The following is a 9,353-nucleotide window of genomic DNA, read 5'->3' as shown; positions in this document are numbered from 1 at the left end:
GCCTGGTCTACAAAGTGAGTGCCAGAACAGCCAGGGCTACACAGAGAAACCCTGTCTCGAAAAAAAACCAAAAAAAAAAAAAAAAAAATGTCCAAAACCTTGGTCTCCTTGGCTGAGGCTGGACCCTAGACTTAAGCGAATCTCTAGCGCTGATTTGATTCTTGGGATAGATACTATGAACAAGGAAGAACACTGGATCCTTTTGCTTCTTCCCCAATATGGCCACAATGAATAAATTTTTTAAAAAATATTAATTTGACAATTTTAAGGACAACTAGCTGAACTTGACTTATTGAGGGTACAGACTTGTGACCCCAAGTCAGTTCAACAGTACCTCAAAAACCAAAACCACTAACCCACCTGAGATTTAAGGCATCACAGTTCCTGGTAAGGAAGCCTAGGCACTGTGTGAAGGCTCAGGGGGCACAGGGGGCACATGAACTGCCAAGATCCAGAATTGTGATGTCCTTCTATATTCCAGCACCCAGGAGGCAGAGGCAGGTGGATCCCTGAGTTCAAGGCTGGTTTGCTCTACATAGCAAATTCCTGCTTTGCCAGGGCTATGCAGTAAAAGACACAATCTCTCAAAGGAGGAGCTCAGAATCAGGTACCTAGAAATCTGAAGTGTGGGTTTCAAGGCAACCAGGACATACACACTTCATCTAATTTAACTTAGAAGACAAATTGCCTAATAAGATAGGTATAACGTTTATTCCCACTTTCCAGATAAGGAACCGGGTACAAGGAGGAAGTGGAACTTGGTCAGGGTCAGGGTCACGTAGCCAGGAAGACCTTGAAGAGGTGGATTTCAGGTGAAGTAGTTTGCTGGGTTTCTGACCCCTGGACTGAAAGGACTGAGGTGCATATTTTACACATCAAAGCAGATCTGGCCTCTAGGTCCTCCCCGGATCCCCCTAAGTCCTGACCACTTGGCCTACCCTGCCCCCAACCCTGAACTTTCCAGGCCAGGCACTGAGCTCCCACCCCCAGAGGCTCTTCCCTATATAATCCAAACTTTGTGTGTGTGTGTGTGTGTGTGTGTGTGTGTGTGGTGCACTCCCTCCCTCCCTCCCTCCCTCCTTCTCTTTTCCCTACCTCCCTCCATCTCTCTGGCTCTCTCCCTTTCTCTCTCTCTCTCTCTGAAAGAGAGTGGGCCCTTTGTCTTTTTCTCTTCCCCCTCCCCTTATCCCCATGGTGACTTTCCTGGCCTCAGTCCTTGGGGCCAGTGAACCGCTTCCCAATAAACCTGCCTTTAATATAATCGTATCTGACTTGAATTGGTTTATTTCACCAGTGGAGAGATAACCTATCTGGGCTGAGTCTTGGCCATTCCTATATAATGGAGGTCAGGGGTTGTGGCCTGGATGCCCAGGGTAGTGGTCCAAAGTGACAGAGTGCAGCCCTAAGATAACAGTCTTTTTTGTCTCCTGCTGATTCTCTGGGTTCTTCGGAGACAATTCTCACAGACCCCGAGGTTCTGCTTAGGTCAGAGAAACCATTTGGCAGAACACAGAGAAGAAACTGCCTGGATGTTCCTACAATAGAACTCTCCCAGGGGCCTTTACATCCCCCACCTGAAGCCACTGAAGACCAGGTCACCACCTTCCCATTTGTTCAGTTGCCCGAGGCAGGATCCAGAGGAGGGTGTGGTGAAAGCTCAAACTAGGGGAAGTTCCCTAGGGAAGGAAATGTCCCATTAAGGCAGAGATTGAAAGAAAAGGAAGCCATCTGAATTTACGGTAGAATAGGGTGGTGCTGGTAAAAGCTGAAGACAGACTGGTATGCTGTCCACCTTTGATCCCAGCACTTCAGAGTCTGGGTCCAGCCTGGTCACTTAGGTGAGTTCCAGCCTAACCAGATATAAGATGTGAGATCCCGTGTAAAAACAAAAATATCCCGAAAGAGTCCTAGTGACCAGAAGGAACCCAGGAAGGCTGAGACAGGAAGATCATGAGGTTGCAACCGGCTTGAGCTACCTATGAGAAGAGAGAAACGAAACCCAAGATGTGCAAGTGCAGAGCAGGATCTTCCTCCAGTGTTTAGGAAGCACTGCAGTGATCTTGTGATAGGCGAGCATAAACTGCAAACATCTTAATCCCCTGGAAGAACAGACTCTACAGTGCTGGCTTCAAACTCACAGAGAGCCACGCCCAGACCACTGTATACTTCTACTCTCTGCTTTAATCTCCATTTTATTTAAAGTGTAGTAATAGTTGTATGGTAGTTATTTAAGGACAATGCTGGGCCAGAATGATGTTTGTTTGTTTGTTTGTTTGTTTGTTTGTTTTTAATAAAAAGCTCTTAATTACCAGCCTGATCACCTGAGCTCCATCCCAGGAAGCCAGAATAGACTGGATGTGGTAGCATTCATCTGTAGTCTCAGCACTCTTACAGGGGCCATGGGAACCAGGAGGCAGAGGCCTGAGAAGCTGGAAGGCTGGCAGGCCTGGAGTAGGCAGAGCTGAGGAAGCAGGAGACCCTGCCTCAACAAGGCGAAAGGAGAGAATGGATTCCTGGAAGTTGTCCTTTGAACTCTGCACTCTTGGCAAGGCAGGCAGGTATGCATGCAGGCACACACATGCATAAATACACATTTTTTTTAATGCTTATTTTTGTTTTGTTTGAAACTCATCTTGTGTAGCCGTTTGAACACCAGTGTAAGAGTCCTCCTGCCTCTACATAGTGCTGAGATTACCATGCACCACCACACCGTGTAGAAACGGTGCCACTTCCTATCCACACCTGTAAGACATCCTCCAGACTTCGGTGCCCTAGCTAGAAAGTGTGAACAAAATCTACTCATTCTCAAATCTGCATGCACACTACACTCACAAGGAACAGTATCCAAAAATCACTGGGGATCAAACCCAGAGCTTTGTATGTGCTAAGTAAGCACTCCACTGTGATGAAATAAATCTTTTCAAAAACTTTTTAGAATTTTAATTTTCTGGGTAAGAGTTTTGTCGGCTCGATGTCTGCTGCTTCTGGAGACCAGAAGAGGGCATCAGATCTGGTGATCTGGAGTTCCAGAGGGGCTGCTGCCATATGGGCTGGGAATTGAACCCAGGTCCTGAAGGAAAGTCCTTTTAACCACTAAGGCATCTCTCCAGCCATATGTACTATGGTGAAATAAATCTTAAAAGGGGACGTATCAAAACTAAGGCTGGACCCTGGAACAATCGTGTGGAGTTTACCCTTTGAGACCATTTCTCAAAGTCTAAGCATCATGGCTCCACCAACCGTGTCTGCCACGGTCATCGTTCCTGTAGACATTATCTTACCATAGGCTAACCTTCATGCCCCAAGAAGTGTTCTGGATTCCAGAAGGCAGTTAGGAGCTGCAGGCTCCAACAGATGAAAGATGACAGTGTTCATGGGAGAGGAAGAAATGGCCCAGGTGGTCAAAACCTAAGTCTAGAAATACAAAAAGCAAGAGAGAGAGAGAGAGAGAGAGAGAGAGATTGGGGGGTATGCAGTGGGAACGGCTTATACCATCCCATGGAGAGCAGTCTCCTCCAGTAAGGAACAACTAATTCAGCAAGTGCATGATCTGGGCCAACAGCAAAAGCTGCCACATTGGATTCTAAGGGGATGGATTCTAAGAAATCACTCTGTGATTTCGCCTACTTATGGTTTTTTGGTTTTAGTCTCTTCCACTTAGAAACAGCAAAATATCCTGCTTTCAGGCAGAAGCCAAGGAGATGGAAAACTCAGTGCTCTCAAAGGCCAGTTCTCTCACCCTCTCTGAGCCTTCCTTCCCGCTTCCTGAAAACGTAGTTGACAGTAAGAATGAAATGCACCAATTAAGCCAAGTCCTCAGCCATGTACCTGGCACGCACAGGACTCGGAAATGGCCAGCTTCAGAACTGTAAGTACAAGACCCCAGGCAGTGATTAACCTCGGCCTTAGCTGAGGAAGCGGAGTGAACTGAGCTAACCAGCTCATCACACTGATTTGGTCATCCAGGGGCTTGGGCTCCCTCAAATCTAATAGTGATGGGGCTATTAGTTATTCAAAAATTATCACCTTTGGCCTGGGGGTGTGGTTCATTGTTGGAGCACTTGCCAGCCTCCAGGAGGCTTGCTAATACCACACACACAGACACACAGACACGCACACACATGAAGGGTTTAGTGTTGTGCACACCTTTAATCCAGCACCCAGAGACAGGCAGATGGATCTCTGAATTTGACACCAGCCTGGTCTATGTAGTAAGTTTCAAGACAGCCAGCGCTACAAAGTGTATCCCTACTACATGGTAACATATATGCTGAGTGCTAGCTGTTACAGACTGACATAGATGGATAAACTCCCTTCCCTGCTCCTACAGGGGCCTGATCAGCTTTGAATCCTCCCTCCCCGAATACTCTCCTTCAGATAGTAATTGCTTTGCTTTCTTTCCTTTTCTTCCTTCCTTACTCCTCCTCCCTTTTTTTCTTAAAAGCAAATGAACAAACAACAAACAAACAAACAAACAAAAAACACCTACTACCTCCTTTCCAATTTAGTTTGGAGAAAGTTTCTGAGGATGGAAGATTGAAACTGATGGGCCATTAGCAGCATAACAAAGCAAAAGCAATTTTCCAGGTCACCAGCCAACTCTGGAGCGCTGCTATTTAAAACTCTGCTCTGGAGCAAGGACTAGGAGGGTTTGCTCCTGGCTGGTGGGGAATTGGAGAGAACGCCCATTTTTATGGCCAGCAAAACCAGTAAACATTATCACACACCACAGCCTGGCGTGTGTACAGACATTTTAAATAGTTTTGTGTGAAATGCAGGTTTGGAGGAAGAAAGTTCCTGTTGGCCGAGATCAGAGCTGAAAGGTTCTCTTTTGGCTTCAGATTGAGGGGAACCGGGATCCCTGCTCAGGCTTCAGTGGGAGATCTGCTGAGATATAACTCTTAAATATTGTCTAAAGCCACTGAGCATGCACGCACACGCGCATGCGCACCACACACACACACACACACACACACACACACACACACACGCACATGCGGGGGGAGACAGACAGACAGACAGAGCTCCTTTTCTCAGCCATGGCATACAGCTTTACTGATTCTCACCATCCCTGGTGATCACAAGTGCAGAGCCTGAGGAAAAGCACCTTGAAGGAGGCCTTTCTAGTACAAATGCTCTCGGGGATTACCTTTGCTATGAGGGGGCCTGGGACAATGAAGTGTTGCTGAACTCTTGTAGGCAGATAGGCCTTCCCATCTCTCCACCTTGCTGCTACCACTATCACCACCACCACCACCCTCTTCTTCCTCTTTCTCCTCTTCCTCCTTCTCCTTCTCATCATCATCAATGGCATCATCAATCAGCAACATCATCAATCATCATCATCATCATTATTATTATTATTATTGACAGGGTCTTTCTACATAGCCCTGGATGTCTGTCCTGGATCACTGTTGTTGTTGTTGTTGTTGTTATGTTATTAGCAGAGACAGGGTATCGCTACATAGACCTGGATGTCCTGGATCACTATCAGACCAGGCCTCAGAGATCTGCCTGCCTCTGCCTCTCGAGTGCTGAAATTATTGTATCCACCACCAGGCCAGGCGTCCCTCATTCTCCAGTACACTGCTCCTGGGCTCCCACATCCCATAGTTACTGGGCATAGCCTCAATAAATCCCAATAAAGCCTTTGCTTTTATTTGGGCTTTCTTCCTTTCTTTCTGTTTTGTTTTTTAAACAGGATCTTACTATGAAGCTCTGACACTCGATCTGTAGCTGGCGGGGGGGTGGGGGGGTGAGGGATGGGGGGAGGCTGTTAATTTACAATAATCCTCCTGCTTCTGCTTCTCCAAGGTTGGGATTTAGACATGCAGCAGCAGCAGGGCAGCGTATTTCTGGTTTGCCTATTTGATTTCTTTGCTCTTATGCCCACTGGTCTTGAGATCAGAGTAATCTTCCTGCCTCTGCTTCTTACATACTGAGATTTCAGGTACCAGCTACCCCAAGTCCTGTAAACTTCCTTTATCCTCCTGACTCTGCATCTCCCAGGGCCCTGCCAAACCACATAAAGCTGCTCAAAGAACACAGATGGCTCAGCTTCTGATGGTTCGACCGTTACTCAAGCTGCAAGAGGGTCTACAGCAATATAATATTTCTACCAAACAAAGTAGACAACATATTCCCTCTTTTCTAATGTAAATCTTTCCTGAGCTATCAATGTGCAGACAGATCTTCTCATGGCACTGGGAAGCTACCAGCAAGCTAGGGAGATGGCGCTACTATGCTGTTCACTGAGATCTACTCCATGAGCTTTCAATGTCCAGTGAGTTTATGGGAATGGAAACCCCACCATAAACTGGGTGGGAGTCTACATATTTTTTTAGTTTTTCCAAGTAACACTGATTTCTAGAATTAAAAAATAAAAACAGTAAAATGTTTTTCAAAGTAACAAAACATAAAAAAATTAAAAGTATAGTTTCTGGGGTTTTTGTTTTTTTCTTTCAAGACAGGGTTTCTCTGTGTGGCCCTGGCTGTCCTGGAATTCCCTCTGTAGACCAGGCTGGCCTTGAACTTGGAGGTCTGCCTACCTCTGTCTCCCTAGTAGTGGGCTCAAATGGATGGGCCACCATCTCCAGGCAAGAGAAATTAAAAACATAAATTAGCCAGGTGGTGGTGACTCATACCTTTAATCCCAGCACTTTGGAAGCTGAAGCAGGCAGATCTCTGTGAGTCCAAGGCTATCCTGGTCTACACAGCAAGTTCCAAGACAGCCAAAACTACATAGAGAAAATCCCTGTCTTGTCTCAGAAAAATAAACAACAACAAAAAATTTTCTCTAAGAGAAAAAGAATGAAAAAGGCTCATGAATTCAATATGAAGGAGGAGAAAAAATTGCTACTTTAGAGCACCAATCTATTATTATTCTAAGAAGCGATCCTGACTTCCAGGTGGGAATGGAGCTCAACAGAACTTGCCTTGTATGTCAAGGCCCAGGACTGATCCTCATCACCACAAGAAAGAAAGGAGAAAAGACACCCCACTGAAGTCCCCACCAGACCCCTTGCCATGGCAGCTTCTGCTGGGTCCTGCCTGCCTGGCTCTTGCTGTCAGTCCCTTGGCATCCAATCATTTTCCTAATTTCCTTGGGCTACATCCTCCAGTAGGTTCCTACAAAGAGAAATGCAGGTGGTAAACTTTTCAGACCTTCACATCTGAAAATAACTTTCATTTTATTCCTTAATTTTTGCTTTCATTTACTTAATCTCTTTTTATTCCTTTTGTTTCCCCTGAGGCAGACTCAATCCGCCCACCTTAGCCCACAGTAGATAGGACACTAGGTTCATACTCCTGCATCTGAAATTCTTCATATTTTGATTGATTCACAACAATCTGATTGATTACAGAATTCTAAATCTTATTTTCCTGGCTTGACCGCCGCTGTTCCCAAGAAGTATGAGGGTCTCCAGTGTCCAGGTCTTTGAGTCACAGGTTTCTTTTTTGAGCCGCCATGTGAGGGCTGGGAACGGAACCAGAGTGCTCTGCAAGAGCGACAAGCACTCTTAGCCGCTCAGCTATCTCTTGAGTCCCTCTTTTTGTACAGAACAAATACCCCCATTCATACTATGCCTTAAATACCTGTAAAAAACAACTGGGTCATTATTCTGGGTCATCATGGAGACTTCCCTGCCAGCCACTTACCCCTGCATACACACTGAGGGTGAGTGAGTGGCTTTGTCTCTTAGGCGCTTCCCACAACATCTGGTATGAAGCGCATGCCTTTACCCCACATTATCACTATTTGTTTATACCGTTGGCTCTTCTGATAGAGTCTGAAGCAATTCGTAGCCATACCAAGTGCCACTCCATAAGTATGTGTAGAAAAACAAGAATGATGAATGAATGAATGAATGAATGGTTATTGAGATTTTTTTTTTTTTTTTTTTTTTTAGTTTATATATACCTTAATAAGGGTTACTACGGCTGTGTTGAAACACCATGATCAGAAGCACCTTGGGGAGAAAGGGTTTTTTTTTTCACTCATACTTCCATTTAACAATTTATCATCAAAAGTAGTCAGGACAGGAACTCAAGCAGGGCAAGAACCCGGAGACAGGAGCTGATGCAGAGGCCATGGAGGAATGCTGCTTACTAGCTTGCTCCTCATGGCTTGCTTAGCCTGCTTCCTTTATAGAACCTAAAAGCACCAACCGAGGAATGGCACCACTCACATTGAACTGAGCTCTCCCCCATCAATCACTAATTAAGAAATCTACAGCCACAGCTGGGCATGGTGGCGCATGCCTTTAATCCCAGCACTTGGGAGACAGAGGCAGGCAGATTTCTGAGTTGGAGGCCAGCCTGGTCTACAAAGTGAGTTCCAGGACAGCCAGGGCTATACAGAGAAACCCTGTCTCAAAAAAACAAAACAAACAAACAAAAAAACCTTCTACAGACTTGCCTATAGCCCAGTCTTACGGAGACATTGTCTTAGTTGAGGCTCCCTCCCTTCAGATGAGTATAGCTTGTGTCAAGTTGACCTAAAATTAGCCAACACAGTGTGTCATGTGCATCCATGTGTGCATGAGTGTTTGCATGTATGGCTACATGTATGGATACGCCTGAGATTATCATCTGGATTCTTAATATCGATCCATCTTCTTGAGGAAGGTATCTCAGGTGAGCCCAGAGCTCTCTGATATAGCTTGTCTGGCTAACCCGTTTGCTCTGGGGGATCCTGTTTTCACCTTTCAGGAGCTGGAATTGCAGGCAGGCCACCATACCCACCCAGTATCAATGTGGGTTCGGCCTAGGAGATCACCTGGTCTTCACCCATGTCACCTCAAGTGCTGTAACCACAGAATATATTCATCATATATTGATGGTTTCATAAAGATGTTTTCACGAAGTATATCATGTACTGTGAAGTGGGTTTTTTTTATTTTCCAATTAAGTGATATAATTGAGTGCCAGGCAGGATAGCACGTGTTGGAAGATTGATGCAAAAACACAGAGTTTAAACACAGCCTGGGCTATACCTCTCGGTGAAAAAAATCTGAAGATATAATCTATGGTAAAGTGTTTGATAAATGCCATTACCAGCTGGCACGTGGTCCTTCCAAATTCAGTGGGAGAAAAAAGGACTGCTCTAGAAGACAGACATGCCACCTCAAGAGCCAGAGCACACAAGAAGCCCTTGCTGTTTCTTCTCCAGTATCTGTCTTCTGTGAGGACAGGGACCAATTCTGCTCTATTCACTGCTGTTCCCATAGAGAGGAAAGAAGAGGCAAAAGAAGGCCTGTCTGGTCAGTATAGAGGGTTCCAGGCTAGTGCTACATAGTGAGACCCAGTATCAAAAAAAGAAGAGCCGGGCGTGGTGGCGCACTCCTTTAATC

General features: G+C 45.6%; 1 long non-coding RNA gene across 3 annotated transcripts in view; it reads right to left on the bottom strand.

Moving 5' to 3' along the window:
• Positions 1-9,353, bottom strand: part of LOC115029857 — an 84,540-nt gene that overhangs the window by 55,765 nt on the left and 19,422 nt on the right. For 2 of the 3 annotated variants that reach the window (XR_003835413.1, XR_003835415.1), the window contains exon 3: positions 3,282-3,414. The exons of the other annotated variant lie outside the window; for it this stretch is intronic. This is a non-coding gene — a long non-coding RNA (uncharacterized LOC115029857). The remainder of the gene's footprint in view (positions 1-3,281; positions 3,415-9,353) is intronic. 3 annotated transcript variants of the gene reach the window in all.

Source organism: Mus caroli, chromosome 18 (genome assembly GCF_900094665.2).
Source record: "Mus caroli chromosome 18, CAROLI_EIJ_v1.1, whole genome shotgun sequence".
NCBI classification, from domain to species: Eukaryota; Metazoa; Chordata; class Mammalia; order Rodentia; family Muridae; genus Mus; species Mus caroli.
This window is presented reverse-complemented; position numbering and strand designations above follow the sequence as displayed.